This window comes from Podarcis cretensis (assembly GCF_951804945.1).
Source record: "Podarcis cretensis genome assembly, chromosome: 7".
Classification (NCBI taxonomy): domain Eukaryota; kingdom Metazoa; phylum Chordata; class Lepidosauria; order Squamata; family Lacertidae; genus Podarcis; species Podarcis cretensis.
The window spans coordinates 31,631,727-31,653,901 of record NC_137176.1 but is presented as its reverse complement, the minus strand read 5'-3'; the positions used below and the strand labels follow the sequence as shown (position 1 = coordinate 31,653,901).

Here is a 22,175-nt window from a genome sequence, read left to right as displayed (position 1 = left end):
AATAATTGCTATCATTTAAACTAGAAATATGACATTTCATCATAGTGGAGACGATTGTAGCATGTAAAGGTAAAGATAAGGTAAAAGACCCTGGACAGTTAAGTCCCATCAGATTTAACTATGGGGTGCGGTGCTCATCTCTGCTTTCAGGCAGAGGGAGCCGGCATTTGTCCTCATACAGCTTTTCTGGGTCGTGGCCAGCATGACTAAACCGCTGACCTTCTGATTGGTGGTTTAAACCACAGCGCCACCCACGTAGCATGTAGGCCAAATCACTCTGCTGTCCAGGTGCGGAGTGGCAGCTTTGAAGTCCCTGCTTTCCCTTACCATGATTTCATATTTAAACTGGACTTGGTCTGGGTAGCCCTTCCAATAATGGACCCCTCCAAATACAAGACTGTCCTCTGACAGCTCTTCTAATGGAGAGAGGACTGCCTTCCGCAAAGTAGGGCAACTGACCACATTGCCCAGAATACTGCCCTCACCAACGTTGGTCTTGTGGATTTCTGCCAATGCACTTGAAATTAAAAATTAAAACAAATCTAACTCTGGAGGAGGTAAACAGCACCCTCTCTGGAACCTGCTTTCTGATCCAATTGATTTACTTTGCTTCATACTGAGGCCTGTCCTGCAAGCCAATTTACTTTCACTCACATTCTCTCTCTCTCTCTCTCTCTCTCTCTCTCTCTCACATACACACACACCACCTCCTAGGAAACACTGTCATTCAGCCTTTCAAGCCATTCAACCTTTTGCCCACCTTTGATATTTAATCTTCTCTTCACCTTCTTGAACAAATTCAAAGGTTTTTAAAGAGTGCAAATGACATTTCAGTAGACAAACTTAGGCTATCCTTGGCTGATATAAATTAAACATGGAGGCCAAAAAGGGAAATGGTATACTGATTGAAGACTTGCCTTTTAATTTGTCCTCATCCTGCGGGTTTTTCAGACTGTACCTGCTAAACTACAATGTGCCCCCTTTATAACAATGGTGAATATAAACTGAAATCTGCCATCACTTTAGCTGATGTCTAGGCTGTTCCTTAAATGGTTAAAATTCTAAACTTGTGCTATAGATTAGGGAATAATCTTCTTTCAGTCTTTGTTCTTTCTATACGATCTCTTACCTTCTGGTGCCAAATAAAAACCATTGTGACTAGGGAACAACTGATCCCCAAGTTAGCTGAGCCTATCAATGTGAATGGTAGGAATAATGTAACTATAAATTACTTATGTTTGTGGGTAGACTGGAATCATCTACAGCAGAGGAGGAACCCGTGGCCTCCATGGACAACAACTCCATCATCCCATTGAACATGCTAGCTGGGGCTCATGAGGTGAATTGGAGTCACCTAGAAGGCCAGAGTTCCCCACCTTTGACCCACAGTGGAATTACTCCTAAATAAGCATGCATAGTACAGAACGCTCAGTCTTGCTCAGCCATTACCTTTTCTGCTACTTCATTGTGTGTTATAAACATCTGGAGTTCCATATCACATGAGTGATGGTTCACATCACTACTTCCAGCAGTTGATCTACCTGCTCAGAGGTGGTTGACAGTGATGTGGGGAGCAGCCATGTGATTTGGGCAACCTGTGTTAATGCAGCTGTCCAGAAGTGGAAATGTGGAAATCAAACACATGGGAACAACAACTTTATTGCAAAGTTGACATTTGTCCAGGTTGAAGTGAAGACTGACCCAAACGTGTCAATTTCACAGGTAGGGTATGGGTCAGTTTTCTGAGGCAAAGAGACTTCTACCAGGTGTCAAGTTCTTGCCCTGTCCACAAGGTTCAAATTCTCTCTCTCTCTCCAATTTGTAGTTAAAGAAAAACAGATCAGTACCCCACAGGAAATGGCACAATCTTCAGCCACAGGATTTCTTTCAAGAGGAATACTAGCTCAGTTGTAGAGTACATTCTTTGCATGCAAAAAGAAGTCCCAGTTCAATCCAAGGTACCTCTAGGCAGGGCTGGAAAAAGGCTCTTGCCTGAAAGCTGTAGAGCTGCTGCATGTCGGTTTTGACAATGCTAAGCTGGATGGACCAATGATCTGACCTGGTACAAGGCAGCTTCCTCCTCTGTTTACTACTGAGCTGCCTTTCCCCATGGGAAAAAGCATGGAGAAAAGACAAACAAGCAGGCTGGACAGATGGGAAAAACCCTGAAGGCTGCAAAAGGCCCAGGAGCTGCTCAGCTACACTGGTGTAGATGAAAGCCTGGCTTTTCTCATCCCTGCTGTGCAGCTCTTACTCATTCAACCATCATTGGACTTAAATCAATGACATGTTAATCAATAGGAGATCAACACAGCACATTCAGTGCTAGAACAGATGTGTTCTGCTTGGCAGTACACCTAGCGGCAGGAGTTGTGTTAAAAAAAAACTACAACAAAGGTGTTAGATCTTTGTGAAAAAGTTTAGGCTATGGGTTACATCAATGGAAATGTCACATTTTGCAAGCAACCACTCACACCAACCTTGCTACTCTTTATTATGCAAAAAGTAAAAATCTCCCCCCCCCCCCCCGCTTCAAAGTTATGCATTTAAAGCAGCCCAAATGTTTCCAGTACTTAGCAATAGGACTTGCTTTTGAGTAGACATGCATAGGATTGAGCTGTCATTGCCTAGGATACGGTTTGGTGCTTCCCAATTCTCCAAGCAGGGACGCGGGTGGTGCTGTAGGTTAAACCACAGAGCCTAGGGCTTGCTGTGATCAGAAGGTCGGCGGTTCAAATCCCTGTGACCGGGTGAGCTCCCGTTGCTCAATCCCAGCTCCTGCCCACCTAGCAGTTCGAAAGCACGTCAAGTCAAGTAGATAAATAGGTACCGCTCTGGCGGGAAGGTAAACGGCGTTTCTGTGCGCTGCTCTGGTTCGCCAGAAGCAGCTTAGTCATGCTGGTCACATGACCCGGAAGCTGTACGCTGGCTCCCTCAGCCAATAAAGCGAGATGAACGCCGCAGCCCCAGAGTCGGCCACGACTGGACCTAATGGTCAGGGGTCCCTTTACCTTTACCTAATTCTCCAAGCAGTGAAAAATTCCAGGGCAGCTTTTCCTAGATTTCCCAGCATTGGAAGAGACTGATAGCATTTTATTTTATTTTTTGTCAATCTACAAATATACAACTAGAGCCTAGGTATGCATGTGCACTCTTGCCAGGCATACAATCTGTTATCTCACCTCAGATCTCAAGAAAGAGGAGAGGCATCTTCAGCTCCAGGTGCTTTTTGCCTTCAGATCAGGCTCTGCTGTCTCTCTGCAAAATAGAAAATAATAAACTAAGCAAAACACTTTAACACCAGCCCCCTTTATATGCAGGGAGGGGGAGTCAAGGGATGTAGCTTCTTCCAAGCCTCCCCCCATTTAAAGTGCTCAAAGCAAGATCTCTCAACTATTTCCTGACCATTAACTCCCATTGAGGAACTAGCTATCTAGGCCAGTCTCCATAACAAAGGAAGATTGTTCAGTCATATAACAGTTTTCAGCCCTTTACAAAGGCATGCCTAGGGGCAGCACTTGTCTGATGATGGTTTGTGAATGCAGCTCATCACCATTCCCCAAGGAAGCACAAGGGCATTAGGAAGTATAGGGAAATTGACTGCCGGATGAAGATCATCCTCTTTCCCAAGACGTGTTCGGAATTTCTGCATATTCCAATTTTATTTTATTTTTTTAGATTTTCAGGTTTTTATTTGCCTCTTGTCATCTTGTATTTTGTTGTGCTTTTATTAGTTTTAAAATATATGTTTTGTGATTAGTTCTATTGACATTTTTGTACACAACCCTGGAATATTTTAATGAAGGGCAGTTAGGAAATACTTTCCAATAAATAAGCATAGCTGTCAAGTGTCCCTTATTTGAAGGGACAGTCCCTTATTCCAGTGCCATGTCCCGCTGCTGTCCCTTATTGTTGGATGTCCCTTAAATGTCCCTTAAATGATGTCCCTTAAATTTCAAAGGAAGCAGCTCCTCTCCCTCCCTCCCTGCTGGCCAGGGAGGAGGGAGGCTCCAACTGTGTTGCTTGGCTGTGTTGCTCACCCAATAAGGAGTCTAAGAACGACTGGGGGGTGGAGCTTGCATGCCTTGTGTTGATCAAATTGGCTGCATTCCCTGGGGACTCGCCTTTGCTCAGCGCTTCCCAGCGGAGAGGTGACGGTGGTTTTCCTTGAGGCTTTGTTTGGCTGCTGGCTGGGCTTTCTGCCTTTGGCTCAGAGGGGCTCAGAAGTTGAACATACCTGTGCTGAGTGCTCGGATTGGAATCGGATGGATACGTCAACGGCCCACTCACCGTTGTTGGTGAAAAGGTCTGTCTGGAGTGGGGGCACATGGTGGGGGGGAAAGGAAAGGAGATCTCGTGGGAGGGGGGGAGGCTGTGTGTGCGTGGCTAGTTAATGCAAGCTGAGGAGGTTTTTGAATGCTGGACGCCATTTTGTTGCACGTGCTACTGCAAACTTTGCAGTGCAAAGCCAGGCCAGGGAGCCATCTTAAGTTGAGGCTGCATAGGCCTTGTGGTGCATGTGATTCAGATTCTATTCAGTTGAACCTCTGATTACAAAGTTGGTTGGACAGTGTTCTCGAAGCTACCAGCAAGAGTTTGACCAGACTGCAGGAGGACAGGAAGACTGGAGTGCCTGGAACAGGTGAGGCTGCAGGTCCCTTATTTTCAAGGCTGCTGGTCCCTTATTTTCAAATCTGTGAGTTGACAGCTATGTAAATAAGTAATCTGTTCCTCCAAATCAAATATAATTTGTCCCCTTCTCTAAGCAGCCTATGCCTGATAGCTGCCAGTTCTTGGAGGCTGAGGCACTTTGGGGCCCCCAGCTGTTGTTTTTAGGGGGCAGCCCCCCTCAAAGTTCAGAAGGCGTTTGCCTCCTCCCCCTGGCTTCTCGCACATGCGACCTCAGAATGTCGCATTGGGCCCCCTCAATCATCTTGAGAAGCTGGCCCCTCTGACTGATGTCGGTTTAGCATGTTGGATCAGGCCAAAGGCCCATCAAGTCCAGCATTCTGTTCTCACAGCAGCCAACCAAACATTTGTGAAAAGCTTACAAGCAAGATCAAAAAGCAACAGTGCTCTCCTCATCTGCAGTTCTCAGCAACTGGTATTCAGAGGCATACTGCCTCAGACAGTGGAGGTAGAACAACATGACTAGTCATTATTGATAACCTTACCCACCTCAAATTTGCCTAATCTTCTCTTAAAGCCATCCGAGTTGGTAGCCATCACTACATCTTCTGGTAGAGTGTTTGTGAAGAGGTTTGCCTGTCCATAATCTACCAACATCCACTTCATTGGTTGGCCCCAAGCACATGTCCTTAACTACTTTCTCCACACTATGCATAATCTTATAAACCTCTATCACCACCAGTACCCTAAGCTCACCTTCTTTCTAAACTAAAAAGCCACAAGAGTTGGTTGCATTTTTCTTAACCTTTTCCAGCTCTGCAATAACCTTTCTGAGTGAGGCAACCAGAGCTTTTCACAGAAATCCAAGTGTGCTGGCATCATAGATTGGTTTGATGGTGTTATGATGTCAACAGTTTTATTTTCAACCCCCTCTCTAATGGCATATGTGCCTTTGGGGAACCATGGGGCTCAGATACCAAGATTTGTATATAGGAGAGGTTGGGACACCTGTAGCCCCCAAGATGTGCCTGAGTTACATGTCCCATATTCCCAAACCATCTGCCTTTTTGACTGGAGCTGGCTGAAGCTGGAGTCAAGAAACATCTGGAGGGACACAGATTTCCCACCCTTGTTACATAGGCTGTAGAGCTCTGCATTGCTGGAGAATGTGAGATGATGATGATGACGACGACGATTGATTTATTACTTATACCCCAGCCACTCTGGGTGGCTTCCAACAGAATATTAAAAACAGGATAAAACATCAAACATTAAAAACTTCCCTAAACAGGGTTGTCTTCAGATATCTTCTAAAAGTCAGATAGTTGTTTATTTCCTTGACATCTGGTGGGAGGGTGTTCCACAGGATGGGCACCACTACCTAAAAGGCCCTCTACCTGGTTCCCTGTAACCTCATTTCTCACAGTGAGGGAACCGCCAGAAGGCCCTTGGCGCTGGACCTCAGTGTCTGGGCAGAACGATGGAGACGTTCCTTCAGGTATACTGGTCCAAGGCCGTTTAGGGCTTTGAAGGTCAGCACCAACACTTTGAATTGTGCTCGGACATGTACTGGGAGCTAGTGTAGGTCTTTCAGGACCTGTGTTATATGGTCTCAGTGACCACTCCCAGTCACCAGTCTACTGCCACATTCTAGATTAATGGTAGATGTATTAGTACTTTATTTTTGCTGTGATCCCTAAAAATATCAGATTTAGCTGGTATCAGATTTATTACGCCATAAAATGTTGTGTCTAGGTCAAATACATGAAGTGAGGTTCATTCATGATAGAACTGGATATCTTTTTTTTAAAAAATAAGCTGCTTTCATGGTATTTTAGGGCTTCTACTTTTTGCTCTTAAAATCCTGGGGTAAACATTCCAAGGGCGCATTAACATGCTATTAATGCAGCTCAATTTTAACCTAATGCGATTTTTCAAATAGACTTGATCATACTGCGAAGAAGGTAAAAGGCATCTAGCAGACTACAGGCACCTGTAGTAATTGATGGAGTAGTGGGATAATTTTCCCTTTCATCTCATTAATGCCTTCATGTCAAAGGTGCATGAAGTAATCCGTTTGAACATGAGGCTGGGGTTATAACTCTTCTGGAGAACTGTATTTCGATCATGGGCCATCTGCTTATGAATGGAGTTCAGGTAAAACATAGTTTCATGTAGGTGGATGAAATGTTTTCTGCAAGATGCTATTTTCATTTATGTATTTTGGTGCACTCAGCTATTTTAGTTTCTACTATGAGCTCCCATGGATGATATGCTTCTGTACCACCTATTAGATGATTGGACATGGGCCCCAAATAATTCATATAAAAACATAAATTTGGATCTTCATATTGGACCCTTTCTATATCATCATCATCATCATTGCCTCTATTATCATACACTACATATTCCCTCAGCACTTGCAAATATTTAAAATATTGTGCTTTAGCTGGGTACAATTGTTTGCCCCATACCAAACATAACTATGCTGTAGATGTGATTGTTCTTTGGGTTACTTAACCATTTGGACTGTCAAGTCAAGAGACTCTATGGTGGTGGCACCATGGCACCTCAAAGGTCTTTACTGGTGCCTCTTAAATGCTTTCGATGGGACACAGGTGGCGCTGGGGATGTGGGTGGCACTGTGGTCTAAACCACAGAGCCTCGGGCTTGCCGATCAGAAGGTTGGCGGTTTGAATCCCCGTGATGGGGTGAGCTCCCATTCCTTGGTCCCTGATCCTGCCAACCTAGCAGTTCGAAAGCACAGCAAAGTGCAAGTAGATAAATAGGTACAGCTCCGGCAGGAAGGTAAATGGCGTTTCTGTGTGCTGCTCTGGGTTGCCAAAAGCGGCTTAGTCATGCTGGCCACATGACCTGGAAGCTGTATGCCGGCTCCCTTGGCCAGTAAAGCGAGATGAGCGCTGCAGCCCCAAAGTCGTCTGTGACTGGACCTAATGCTTTCAGTAGCTCCATTCCATAAACACAGCAGATAGCAAGCTTGTGTTCATATTAAATGCCACCCTCTCGCAATGCTATTTTGGAGAAATTAGTGGTACCCACAAATATGAAATGCATCACCAGGTGTTCAGAACATGCAAATTGGTTCAGGCTTCATACACAGGAGTTGGGTCACCGATTAATAGAGCTCAACGGCTACAGGCTGGCCACAAATTGAACACTGCTGTGTACTGGGTAAGCAATGCTAAGAAAGTAAGGCAAAGCATCACAATGATACAGAGGCATAACTGGCTCCACGTCTCCCACTATCCACACTAAGTTCCTATTCCTTAAATGGCAGCTTTCAATTGGATACTGCAGTCCAAAATTGTGACATGTGCTATTTCAGTTTTTTCTTAGTTCTTTACTCACCAGTGTTGGCAGTTTTGCATTTAAAAGGCTTCAGAAATCAAGAACAGCAATCCAGCTTCTGTACCTGTCCTGGAAAGTAAAAGCATGTTTTTTAGCCAGTCAGTCAGTATACACCCTGTTGCCACACACCTACAGTTAACCTTTCTCACTGACTTTTATCTTACTTCAAGAAAAGCTTTGTGGATTGATGCCTGAGTAATTGTGGCCTTTATTGGCCTGGCATATTGTTAAGTTTGTGGCTAATGAATAGAAATGTAGAGCTGATCATTGTGAATCTTTCAAAGTGGTCAGCACAACAGTCTGGGGTCTGCAGAGATTATTACACTCGAGGAAATAAGCCCGCACAGTATTGATTTTCTGGAGAAGGGTTGTGGCTGGTTTTTTCAACATGGCTATGCAATGCATTAGACAGGGAAGCAGATTTTTCATGGGTTGCTATTACCAAGCAGTATTGGATAGCTTTACATAATGCCATTCTACCAAGAGGCAAACACACTGAAGAAACTGTAATTTTTTAAGAATGGTCTGTAATTATACTAGCTTTCATCTAGTGAACAGAGTCATAATTGCTTTGTGGGGGAAAAATATGGTTGATCTTATTTAACTATAAATCAGTTTTTTAAAATCATAATTAGCATTCAGATTTGAGGTCACACAAAGACCCTTTATCATGTTTTAAGATAATCAAATCTCAAGTGCTCTTCCAAGAAAAATTGTATTTCAGTACACATGCTTTGATCACTATAATTTCCTTCATATTTTTTTTCAGGCTAAATTGTAAATTTTGATTTTCTTTCATACCATGTTTTTGTTTCATGCACATAGCAAACCCAGCACCTCCTGATGTTAGGCAAATAGTACTTTTCAAGCTGGTTTCCTAGGAAACAAATATAAGTGGCAATAGTGCACCATTCATTAATACATCAAACAGTTAAATAATAAATCAGATTTAGTCCTGTCTCGCCCTGTCCTGAACTGAGGGCAGTGAATACAGTTTTAAATGATAAAAATGTGGCAGAGGTTTCTCAATAGAAGTGGACCATGTTCATGGGATGAAGGGAGAGGGGAAAGAGGGCAAATGTAGACAAAACATGAATTATAATATTGATCTTAACAAAACGAAAATGAAAATATGGAGAACAGGTGACTTTTCTGAGGGAAGGGCGCTGTACATGGGATACCATTCAATCCATCCACCAGCAGGTCTATCTTAAAATGGTGGCTGTGGGTGTTTAGTTTGGTTTTGCTTCCTTATTTGATATTTTTTATAAATATTTATATTGCTTATTTTGCTCATCAATGATAAATGCTCAATGACAATTTTAAACATTAACAAGTAGAATTTGCAATTTACGTGAATGAGTGTACGTGATCATTAATTGCTACTGATAATTAAAAAACCCATTTCTAACTGCTCAGGTAAATAAATCCCTCCAGAAAGAGATGTGTGAGATTTGTGAGTTGCCAGGCAAAAGTGTTCCTTTATAACCATGGCTTTGGCTGATTAAACATCCTATGGACTTTAAATGTTTTTGCGGTACAAATTATTATCAGTTTCTGTTGTTGTGGTGGTGGTGCATTTTGTGTTCTTATTTTGTATTTCTACGCTGTAAACCACCCTGTGATCTTTGGATGAAGGTTGGTATAGAAATTTAGTAAAATAAATAAGTAAATTGTGATGTTTCTCCATTGACATAGGTAAGAAAGGGAAACCAGGTTTCAAGAATTACAATTGCCAGTCTGCTCTGACGGGTAAGCCTTTCTGCCAAGCCCAGTTGCCAATGTCAGAATTCAGGCTCGGTCAGAGGTATGTGCCTATCTCTCGAGGCACCGGCTGAATTCTTTTGACCTCCCTCCGGTGACTCCCGGCAGTAAAAACACTCGAGGTCCGTTCCGGCGATTTTTCTCAGGCTGTGAGAAAAACACACCAACTGCTTCTCTTCTCCCTGCTCCCTGCATATCCCCAGGGAGGGGAATCAGACTCAGACAGAAATGTATCTACATTGCATTTATTCCTGTCTTTCACTTCAGTACAGAGAAAACATGTCTGCTCTCTTCAACAAACAGAGAGAAACTCCAAACTCCACCCATGTACATCCTGTACAGGTCATATGACACACACACTGAGCTAACATCCGGTGCTCAGTACAGAATGGACTGCCCCTTTGTTTCCATGGCAACAGTCACATACATCCTGTCTGGCTTTGCAGCTACAAGCAGCTGACTGAGCTGCTAGTGCCTTTGCTTGCTGCAGCATTGCTGCTTTAGAATAACATACTCCCCCTAAAGTATCAATGCGTGCTGCGAGCAAAGCGTCATCCAGAGAAGAAAACAAACAGTTGTTATACTTATAACACTCCCCTGTTGTTTCAGTTCCACCCTTGGAACTACCCGCCACTGGTTTTACCAATGTACCTCTCTGGTTGTGTGACTTCCAAGGAATGAGTGCATCTGCATTACCTTGGTTAGCAACTCTCTGTTGTGCCTTTGTCTCTGACTCAGACACAGCTTCAATTTGACCTTGGTCGTTTACAACAGCAACACATGCAATAGCTTGGTTGGCAAACTCTTCTGAATACCTCTTGGGTGGTACACCCTTCGTTGCTCTCTCAGACCTACGTAAGAGGTGCTGCTCTCCCTTGCTTTCTGGTTCAGCCTCTGAACTCTCTGAAGAACCAGTACTAAGCTTAATCAGTGGTTCATCCTCCTCTTCTGAGGGTCTAGTCATTACGTGAGATTTCCTCTCAATGACTGTGACAACTGAGCTGTCTGAGCTATCGCTGTCATCATCAGTACTACTGAACTCAATAAGATCAAACTCATCATCATCATCATCAGAATCATCATCATCTCCTGTGGGAAATGTGTGAACAATCACTCTCTCCTGTTCAGGAGCACTCTCTAGGAATTTTGTGAGAATCACCTTACCAGATTCAGACAAAATTACTCTGTAGAGACCCTTTTCATAACCCACAAAAATGCCTCTGGCATTCTTTACTCCACCTGGAGCTTCTGTCCTCACATGAGACCCAAAAACCTTGAAATGGGCAACAGAAGGTTTTCTGTGGAACAGTTTCTCAAAAGGAGAACATCCCAAGTCTTTTGAAACCTTTCTCAACCACGTGTAACAAAATGACATTAGTGACTCAGCCCAGTACTCATGTGGCAGATGTGAACTAAGCAATTGCGCATGCATTCCCTTTTGCAATTCTTTGTTCACTCTAACACAGATACATCTCTTCCAAGCTTCTTCGGAAGCTGCAATTTTGTGTCTTATCCCTTTCTTCTTCAGGAACCTCTGGAAATCCTGTAAGAGAAAAATTGGCTTCTCATCTGTGCAAAGACAATCTATGTCAGCATCATGCATATTTTTAACCTTGTCACAAAACTCTTTAAACCTTTCTAAGGCTTCTTTCGGTCTCTCCAAAAGATAAATCCAGACAAAACCTGTAAAAGAATCAACACATATTAGGTAATACTTTGCATTGCCTCTAGATGGTGCTAAAGGACCAATCACATCAGCATACACCCGCTGAAATGCCTTGTCGACCCTCGAGGTGACCTGCTTGACGTCCTTCTTGGCTACACCTGCAAAAGAAATCATGTTAGAATCACAAGAATTACATTCCATGTAATCACTTTGATCAAAAGTCAACAAATACAGTCCATCTTTCTCTTCGGCAGAAAGATACAACTCTCCATCTTTGTAGATCTCGCAGTGTTGATCATCATAGGACAGTTTTAGTCCCTTCTTGGCAATCTGCGAAACGCTGAGCAGATTGTACTTCAACTCTGGAACCAAATAAACATTGTTTATAGTCAAGTTCAGACTTTTAAGATACACAGTCCCAATTCCGGTGGCTTCCAGCTCTTGACCGTTGGCTTGTTGTACAACGAAGCTTTGCTTCTTAAACGACGAAAACAAATCCCTACGATGGGTCATGTGAACCGTCGCTCCCGTGTCTAAAACGAAGGAATTCCCCACTTGTGGTGTGGCTTTTAGGGACATCAAAGCCTTTGCAGGCTTCGCCTGTGACTTGGCATGACTTCTGCCTGACGCCTCAGACTTCGTGGAGCTTCCCTTGGCTCCTTTGTTCTGACGTGGCTTCCTGCAGTTCCGCTGAAGATGCCCAGTCTGTCCACAATTGAAACATTGGACAACGTTCAAAGCTACAGCGTCTCCTCCAGTAGCTACAGCAGTGGGGGTGTTAGAACTCCGTTCTTGTCTCCCACTGTCCTTGACCTCCAGTGCGGCAAGTCTGTCATGTTCACAAAGAACCACGGCAAAGACCCTCTCCGAAGTCAAATCTTGCGCTGGGAGAGACCCCAGCTGACTGGCAACGGTTTTGTAAGTCCGATTCAGGCTGTTTATCACCATGAAGCAAAACACTTCCTCATCCAGACGGAAATTGCGTTCCACCATCTGCTGACGCAGAAATTTCATTTCCGTCAGGTGCGCTTGAACATCTCCATCAGGCGCAAGCCTCAGGTTAGTCAGCTTTTCAAAATACAGCAACGCTGAAGAACCTGCATCTCTCTGATGTGTCCTTCTCAGCGTGTCCCAAACATCTTTCGCGTGCTGTAAATCTTGTATATGAATAAGCTGAGAGTCTGACACGCACAGAATTATAGCGGTTCTGGCCTTCACATCCTGTGACTCCCAAACAGGCGTTGGTGCTGCAGGGATGGGGTTCTCAATCACCCCAAACAGTCTCTGATTCTGCAGCAAGGCCTTCATCTTAATAGACCAAGATGCATAATTGTCACTGGTCAAAAGGGGTGGAGAAGGCAGGCCCCCCCCTTTCTTGGCATCCATTTTGAGTCCTTGCATTGACTCTCAAACACAAGCCTCTAAAATCCAATAGCTGGCTTGTTTACACTCTGTGCACCTGGCAGCTCTAACACTGGCCGCTTGGAAAGTCCCTTTCCCAGTTCCTTTGTAAGGGCCTAGTCAAAACACGAGCTGTTTGTGCCTCTCTGGGCATAGCCTGACTTCCAGCCCTTATCTTGAAACTGGCCTGCGTTGCTAAGCAACCACATTCCTTTCCTTGGACAGGAAAAACCACAGGAATGTTTGGAATGCAGACTCTTCTCTCTCGGAGCTGTTTTTCCCAAACGTTGCTCCCATGAAGCAGAGAATGAATCAATCTGCATTCACACTTTTAAGCCCGAAAATCTCATACCTGGGCTCCGTAGCTTGGCTTTCAGCTTCTTCTGGTCAGCTTCTAGCTGCAGAGAATCAGCCTCCATCTCAGGCTTCCATGGAGAGGGATGAATACAGTCTCCTTGATGCAGACTCCCATGGATCGTAGCAACCGTCAACTGCTACCACTGTCAGAATTCAGGCTCGGTCAGAGGTATGTGCCTATCTCTCGAGGCACCGGCTGAATTCTTTTGACCTCCCTCCAGCGACTCCCGGCAGTAAAAACACTCGAGGTCCGTTCCGGCGATTTTTCTCAGGCTGTGAGAAAAACACACCAACTGCTTCTCTTCTCCCTGCTCCCTGCATATCCCCAGGGAGGGGAATCAGACTCAGACAGAAATGTATCTACATTGCATTTATTCCTGTCTTTCACTTCAGTACAGAGAAAACATGTCTGCTCTCTTCAACAAACAGAGAGAAACTCCAAACTCCACCCATGTACATCCTGTACAGGTCATATGACACACACACTGAGCTAACATCCGGTGCTCAGTACAGAATGGACTGCCCCTTTGTTTCCATGGCAACAGTCACATACATCCTGTCTGGCTTTGCAGCCACAAGCAGCTGACTGAGCTGCTAGTGCCTTTGCTTGCTGCAGCATTGCTGCTTTAGAATAACAGCCAAATCATGGTAAACCATCTCTGTATCATGTAACCTTGGACTTCCAGTCCCTTGCTATTTTCCATCTTATTAAGAAGAGGATACCTATACATCTTTATGACACGTAATGAGTCTTTCTGAGGAACTTTAACACTAGGCAGCAGAGCTGGTTCAAATTAATAGGATACTTCATGGTATCTGATTTCCCCCTCCTCCTAAATATTTGTACCTTAAATGCAGGAACCGATAGCCACAGCCACTGCTTGTGATATAGGGCACTCCCCCTTTAATAAGAATTAAAGGAATTCATTACATGAGGGTTTTTGTGTGTTTTTTAAATACTGTTCCAAAAAAAATATAATAACACAAAAGATTTGGAGTGGCCATTGCTAAAGTTATGCTTAACTATGATAGATGCGAACAAGGAGCTGACATGATTTCTCTCCACTTACTAATGCGTTAATTACATTTAAGCTGGATCTTAGCTTTCATTAAACACTCATCTTCTTATTTGCTGCAGGGCAGATCTGTTGAACTGCTATGTCAGTATTTCAGTGGTTTGTTTTTCTACTTAAATGTGCTCTCTTCTTCTCTCTCCCCACCACTGCCTTGGTTCCTTTGTACAGCTACATTGTACACACAAAAAAAGAGTTGCACCATAGGTCCACTGAAAAAATTTGAACAATCATTTCTATGCTGACCAAGTAAGGAGATACTGGAAGCAATCCATATCCATTCTGCTCTATAGCAGTAGTTGGACTTTTTTTTCCGTGGGGCATATATTGCATCCAATCAGCTTATTATGATCTCCTTGTGCTCCGCTGAAGAAGAGACACTATCTTAGAAACCTTTCCACTTGGATGCCCTGTTAGTCCCCCTATGACCAGCCAAAAAAATGATGATCTTCCAATGCTGATGCTGCATTCTCCAGCGATACAGGTCATCTGTATATCTCTTTTTTCACATCTATATAATCACCTCCTGACAGAAATTCCTCATGACAGGAGGCAAAGAAGCAGCAGCTACAATTAATTTTATCAAACTGAAATATTTGTCTTTAAAGAAAATAGGATTTCACTCTTCTTCATGGTTGGCCTCAGCAGTGGAGCGGAGGGGGGAGGGATGCTTGAAGTGAATTTTGAATGCTGAATTTTGAATGGAAGAAAGAACTACCCTCAGAAGTCAGTAGGAACATTTACTGTTTTACCATAGTGGGGGTTGAGCACCACTGTGTCAAAAATCACTCCCAAAAATCTCAAAGCTAAAGCGAAGAGTTCCTGCTCTAATTCAGTTCTCATTTATTGTGAAACATTTCAAACATAACCCTGCCTGTTATCATTATTATTCTAATTATTGTATAACTTTTCCCCCCATGTTATTTTCTAAGGAAACACAAAGAAGCTAACAGGTTAAATAACAATACAATACAGTATAAAACAAATTACCTTCAAATCATCTATCATCCAGGTGCTCATTTAATGATAGCATGTAGTACAATACACCCAATGATGAATTATTTTGAGAGAGTGTGCTTAAGGGGGGGGGGGGACGAGCATCATCTACGCTATGATAGTTTCCATTTGCAAGGAAGAAACTAAGATATATGGACTGTGCTGAGCATCCCTCCAGAGGAGTGGCTGTTTCGAGTAACAGACCACTACTTCTGCAGCGTAGAAAAAAAATCAGTTACATATAGTATGAAATGCATGGAGTTATACAGACTCTTATTCATAGTTTTACAAAGTGCGCACATTTAATGATGTGTATTGCAAAGGGTACTAAAATATTAACAGAGTAGAAAATCCATTTGGAGGCACTTTAGAGGGGCATTTAGCACATACTTTTTCCAGCTTGTGACAGGAAAGGTTTGTCAAAAGAATGTACGAGGAATTCTTAAACAAGCTCAGGGCCTCATCCGAAGCTGCACTTGACATGAGAAATAGTGGCAGATACTCCCCTGGGTTGCATGGATGCAAGCATGGCCTCTATTGGCTGATGCAAACAGATAACATCACTGCTGTGAGCCAGCATCTGTCTTATCATTGCCAGGTGGTAACAAACTGTGGGTGCCATTGGATATGGAATGGCTGTTTAAGATGTTTGTTGTGTTTTATTCATTGTAATACCTCATGTACATTGCAAAGCTGGACAGAGAACCAGAAATATTTTTTAAAAATCAATATCCATGACAGAAATTAGTTTACGGCTAATTTTGTATTTTTGTATTTTCAGGTCTGTGAGGAAACCTGGGATTCCATCAATTTGCAAAACAAGAAAGCAAGCAATTTTTTATTAATTAATGTAGAATGATATAAAATATTAAAATATGTCACTTTGGTGTGGGTGGGAGGGTGTTATTTAACAATTATTCTTTTAAAAATAAAAACAAAGTTAAAAAATGTGCATCTGTCTTGCTGACCTTCAATTGAATTTTGCATAACCTTCAACAGAATTTTGCTTGAAATTGTTGAAAGTGCGTCTCAGGTGAACAAAGTTGTTGCCTTTTCTGAGCCTAGGAGTTGCATCACTGGAAAAATTCATCACTTTGATTCCAAGGCAAGTGTGAGATGCATAGCTGTCAACTTTCAGATTTGAAAATAAGGGATCAGCAGCCTCACGTGTCCCAGGGACAGTCTATGGGATATCTAACAATCCGGGATAGAAGCAGGAAGCAGCGAGAAACGGTGCTGGAATAAGGGAATTTCCCACAAAAAAAGGGAAGGTTGACAGCTATGGTGAGATGTCTGACTCATTCTCCAGATCAGGTCTCTTTCATTTAAACTATGCCATCTTTCTACCTAAAGTCTCCAGCTCAGCCCATCACCAGCCTGGTACCTTCCAGATTTTTGGGACCACAGTTCTCATCAGCCCCAGTTATCTGAGTTGTAGTCCAAAACATCTGGTGTGAAAACAAATTTGGAAAAACAATGTGTGAATGTGGAGAGCAGGGATTAGTGAGCTAGTTTTGTCTCCCTTGCATTGCTGTTTCTGTCTCCAATGAGTTGCGCAGACAACTGTCTGAAGTGGGGATTCTATGTCAGATACCTGGAGCCTCCATGAGCAGAAGCTGCTGCCTGCTTCAGAAAGTCTCCCTCCAACTTGTAGAGGGTGAATAAAGTTTATTTTGGAGTCTTGTAACCGTACAACAGATCTGTGGAGACACCCACCAGCCAATCACCTGCTGTAACATTTTTTGAGGTGCAATGCCAGATTCTCCACCACCTCTGGGGTTTTTTTTAGCTGTACCCATTTAGTATAACAAACTCTAACACTTGGCTTCACTCTCATGGGACTCTTCCCAACGTCTCCATTATCAGATTTGCTTTGAGCTCTATTGCCCTGACTTGTCTCTACCATCAAGCTTTCTCTCCATACCAGAAATGTTTAGTTCTAGAGTTAGCAATCCTAGTTTCAGAAATGACTCAAACAAATAAGAAAAACTCTCTAATTTAAGAAAACAAAACCAACACCCCACAATTCAATCAAGCACATTAATCACTGTGAATAGAATTCTAACTGTAATCTCTTAATTGGGATGATGCATTGTGACACAATGTATTCCATTCATGGTTTTCCATTAACTTCCACGCGACCTATTTCTCTACCTTGTGACAGGTTCGTATTTTGCTGTGAACCTAAGAGGATGCATTGCAGTTTGTTTTCCAATCTTCACGGATGAGAGCTTCATTAGAAGAATCTTTTCTCATTAACCACTGAAATAATTTATGTGCAGGGGGATGTGTTTTTCCCTTCTTGTCTTCTCTTGTTTTCCTGCCTTCTCTAGGTATTTGAAGAACTATATCTTTGGAAAGCAAGGACATGTAGTTTTTGGTCCCAAAGTCGATTTAATATGACAAAGCATGAAAAAAAGAATAGTACGGTTTTACTTCCACCTTCTGGGTCGCTGAAAGGTGACAGCGGCCCCTCTCATATAATATGCATGTTGGATATGCCATGTCCCAAGTGTCTAAATTCTGCCTTAGAGGCGAGCCTGACTCCACATGGTCATACCTGATTGGTGTTGCTATTTGGGAAATCTAGTGCAGCAGTGCGCAGAAAGAAATAGCCTAGCAAAGCTGCTGGTTGTAAAGACAAAGAAAACTTAAACTTCATTAAGGCAAACAAAGCCATTTGAAGTGTAGGTTTTATACTTGGCCAAGCTAGAACCAAGAAGTAAACACTAGCACATGCTAACTTGGACTAACTTGGAAAAGAAGCAGGAAGGAAGTAAAGTCTGAGAGGAAATGATCTACTTTACCCAGTGTCGTAGCATTGGAGGGCCACAGGGGCGGTTGTCCCAGGCACAAAATGGTTAGAGGCAAAAAATTTCAACACCTCAATACAGCTCCATTGAAATGACTTCTCCATGCAAACCAGGAAGTGACCTCTCCAGAGAATGGAACAGCTTTTCTTTTCTTAACTCTGTGGCTAGGATCTCCTGGGTAATGTAGACGCTGTTAGGCAGTTGAATGCGGTGTGTTGTTGTTGTTTAGTTGTGTCCGATTCTTCGTGACCCCATGGACTGGAGCATGAATGCGGTGTACCCTTTACAATACTCCACCCATTTCTCTCCCTCCCACCCACCCCTCCATGCAGCCCCAGGCACTAGCAACCCATGCTACGCTACTAACATTACCAACTAGTAGTTACTAAAAAAAGAAAGCATAAGTGACAGTGAAGAACGGCCTTCTTTCTGTTTATTGCCCACCCATGCTTGGGGAGCATGCTGGGGAACTAAGAAGTCATTGGATTTTTGATATTCAAGCCTTCTCCTGGTCTTCTCCCAAACTGCGCCCTTTTTGGCCCTACCAATGTTTGCTCCTGGTGGTGGGCAACTGGACACACCCCAGAGGAGGGGAAGAGCTGGGAGGTACTGGAGACTGGTACTGGTACTGGCATGGAGGATGAGCAAAAGGGGGAAACAATAGGTACCCCAGCACAGGGTTCAGATTTGTAGCTTCACCACAGGCCACCCCTGACAGTCTGTCTGTTGACAGTCCACCAGCCTCTCCTCCCACTCCCAAAACAAGGCGTTTGCTTCACATAGCAGAATAGAAAGTGAAGCAGAGACGGAGAGAGTCGCTTGGGACTCACCATAGACATAGGGAGGGACCTGGCTCAGAGGGAATATCTACAGCGAAGGGGGAGGTGCAAGACAATGGCTTGCTATAATAAGGGAGTATATTTCATGAATCTCCGTATGTTTCCTGTTTTGATTCCTTAATAAAGTGAGCTGCGGTGGTCTTATCTTTCTCTGAACTGTGCTGAACTGTGCAACGTGTCAGTGCCCAGAACAGAAAAGGTTGTGGAGGAAGGAGAGAAGGAATTATGGGGAAGGACAACAAACTCAAATATTTATGCTGGTTTTAGTTAGTTTCAGCTTATTTGTCCTACAGACCACAAATAAATACATTATAGGCTTATCAAAACCATCAAAGCAGAGAAAAAACACAATATACATGCAAACAGATTGTTCTGATTGTGCCTTTTAAAATTCACAAAATTCATGAACAATCTATGAACTATCAGAAATAGTTAAATAATACAGACAATTTTGGCTCAGAACTTCCCTTTTTAATAATTATGGCCTAACATATTTATGTGCAAGATTTTGGGTTTGTTTGTTTTAATATTTAAAATTTTTAAATATTATTAAAGGTGCAAGCATTTTTGAGTTGCACTGCATACTGCCATTTCTTGTTGCTTCAGGAAAACAGTGCCTGACAGACCATTTCAGAGGGAAGATTGTTGCTTAGCGTTCAGCATAGTAAGAGTGCCTAGCAAATTTTAATGCTGAGTGCGAGGATAGTTTCCATGAAGAAGCGGCCAGCAAGAAAAAGATTGAAGTCAGTGAATTTCTGATAAATGTGACAGAAAAATTGACAGACTGCTTTAGGTCCCTATTGATCTGCTCTTTATTGAAATAAATTGAGCTAGATACTAACTGCTTTTGAATCGGTTTCCAGCAATTCTCACTTTTCCTGCTCTCATTTCCTAAGACGTTTGGGCGAAGGTGAAAGATGTGGACTGGGTACATGTAATGACTGTTTAAAGTTGAGGAGGGGGTTCTATATAGCATAATTGCTTCCATGTTCATATTGATTTATGTGCTTCCGTGCCCTACTGTAACTGGAGCTATAACTAAACCTAAGCATATGTAACTGAAACAACCACATATTGCTTCCCTATTTATACCTTCTGCCCCTCCTCCCCTTCCTCTGTTTCCTTTACGCTGGATTTTAAATGGTATACTTCTCTGAGTAAGAACTGCCCTCTTAAATGGTAACTCACTGTGTGATTTATTTATTGCTTGTATCTGCATACACACAAAATGACAAAATACTACCCCACAGGTTGTTAGGAAAAAATATTTTAGCTCTTGATGAGGCAGCAGAAGTGGTGGACATTTATAATCCCTTGCCAGCAGAGTAGACCAATTTAGCTTTCGTTGCTTATCACTGGTGCCAAGTCATTGATCAGCCTTATAGAATTGCCCTTGTATACCTCGTTGTTTAACCATTAATACCATTACATTTGCCCCAACTTTTCCGAGCAGCGAGAAGCTTGCAAAGCTGAAAGTGCATTATTTGCCTCTTTTTCTATGTCTCACTGAAACCAGCCTCCCTTTCACAGATAGAGAAAGAACTAGATTAGCAGGGTGAGGAAAGGATATGCAACCTGCCCACCTAAGAACTTAAATAAGACCATAATTAAGAAGAGGCCTGCTGAGTCAGTCCAAAGACCCATCTAGTTCAGCATCCTGTTTTCACAGTGCCACAAGCAGAACCTGAGTGCAACAGCACTCTCCCCATTTGTGATTCCCAGCATACTGTCTCCGACACTGAAGCCGGAACACAGCCACCATGACTATCGGCCATTGATAACCTTATCCTCCAGTAATTTGTCTCTTCTTCTTCTAAACCTGTCCAAGTTGCTAGTCATCACTACATCTCGTGGGAGCGAACTATGCCTGGTAAGTGCCTTCTTTTGCCTGCCCCGAACCTACCACCATTTAGCTTTGTTGAATGGCCTCAAGTTCTAGTACTATAACAGAGGGAGGAAAACTGCCTATCAAGTCTGTCCACTTCCCTGACTGCATTTTCCAACTCAGATCGTTCCAGAGTGATCCTGCATGAGCCCTTGTGGAAAAACACCTGAATGGTGTCGGAAATGCATGGGTGCCAACTTGACCAAAATATTGGGAAGCCCAGGTATGCCCTGCACAATTGATCACATGACACAGCACACACACACCATCTGAATGACAATGCCCATCAACTTGAGGGGGGCAAATATTTTATGAGGAGGCTAAGGGACCTTGGCCCCTAGGAGCTGGCTTCTATGCCTGAGATACGGGGTTCACAATGAAGAGGAAAGCTTACAGAGCCCCAACTAACCTCTTCAGAGAAGGCATGAAGGGTCCTTACCTCTTTCAGCAGAGTTTAGGGCCCGACTCATCATAGGGATCCTCCAGGGAGCTATAAGTATAGGTGTAGGGGGATTTCTCAACAATACTAAGACCTGACCACGTTCCCCATCACTTCCTGCCACTCAGCACTGGACCATCTTGCTTCTGATCTCTCACCATGGCAGCACCTCTTGACCAAGCTACTGGTGTGCTGGTTGTCATCTTCCACAAATACGCCAGCAAGGATGGCGATAAGAACACCCTAAGCAAGAAGGAATTGAAGGAGCTGATACAGAAGGAGCTCACCATTGGACTGAAACTGCAGGAAGCAGAGATACAGGCATTAATGAAAGATGTGGACCGCAATGGGGACCAAGTGGTGAACTTCCAGGAATACGTCACTTTCCTTGGTGCCCTGGCAATGATTTACAATGAAGGTTTGAGTTCGTAAATGTACACCCCGGTGGGGCGAGGTGTCGTGGTTCGGGATTATACCTCTGTAGGTGGTTTCACGTCCAATAAAATTTAAGTTTTGTAAATATATATATACAGTATATATACTAATACCTTCTTGGGGATCCCCTAAGCCTCCACCTTATCACCTTCCTTGCCTTTGCTCCAGTGCTGGTTAGTGACCAGGCTCCCAAAATCTGGATTTCTGCTGATGGCTCTCCCTCCTTCCTGTCCTCTTCTTCTGATGAACTGTTCCTGCCCTGTCCCCTTTGGGGCTTTCTCTCCCCACCAGCACCTCTCCTCTTTATGCAGTCATGAGTGACAGGTTACATGTCCAGAATCTGCTGCAAAACTTCACTTCCAGCCTGTTCACATCCACTGCCTTCATACATCCCTATCTGTACAGTTCCAATTATTGGGTATGAGGTTCCAGCACAAATTGAAGAAAGAAGCATTTTGTGAATATAAAGAACTGCAAGTCTCACTAGGAATAGAGTACTACTGATGGAT

General features: G+C 43.3%; 1 pseudogene across 1 annotated transcript; it reads left to right on the top strand.

Moving 5' to 3' along the window:
- Positions 1–21,323: 21,323 nt before the first annotated feature.
- Positions 21,324–21,751, top strand: LOC307219815 (protein S100-A6 pseudogene; annotated as a pseudogene). Its single transcript has one exon. The product of its transcript is annotated as a protein S100-A6 pseudogene (transcript).
- Positions 21,752–22,175: the final 424 nt, after the last annotated feature.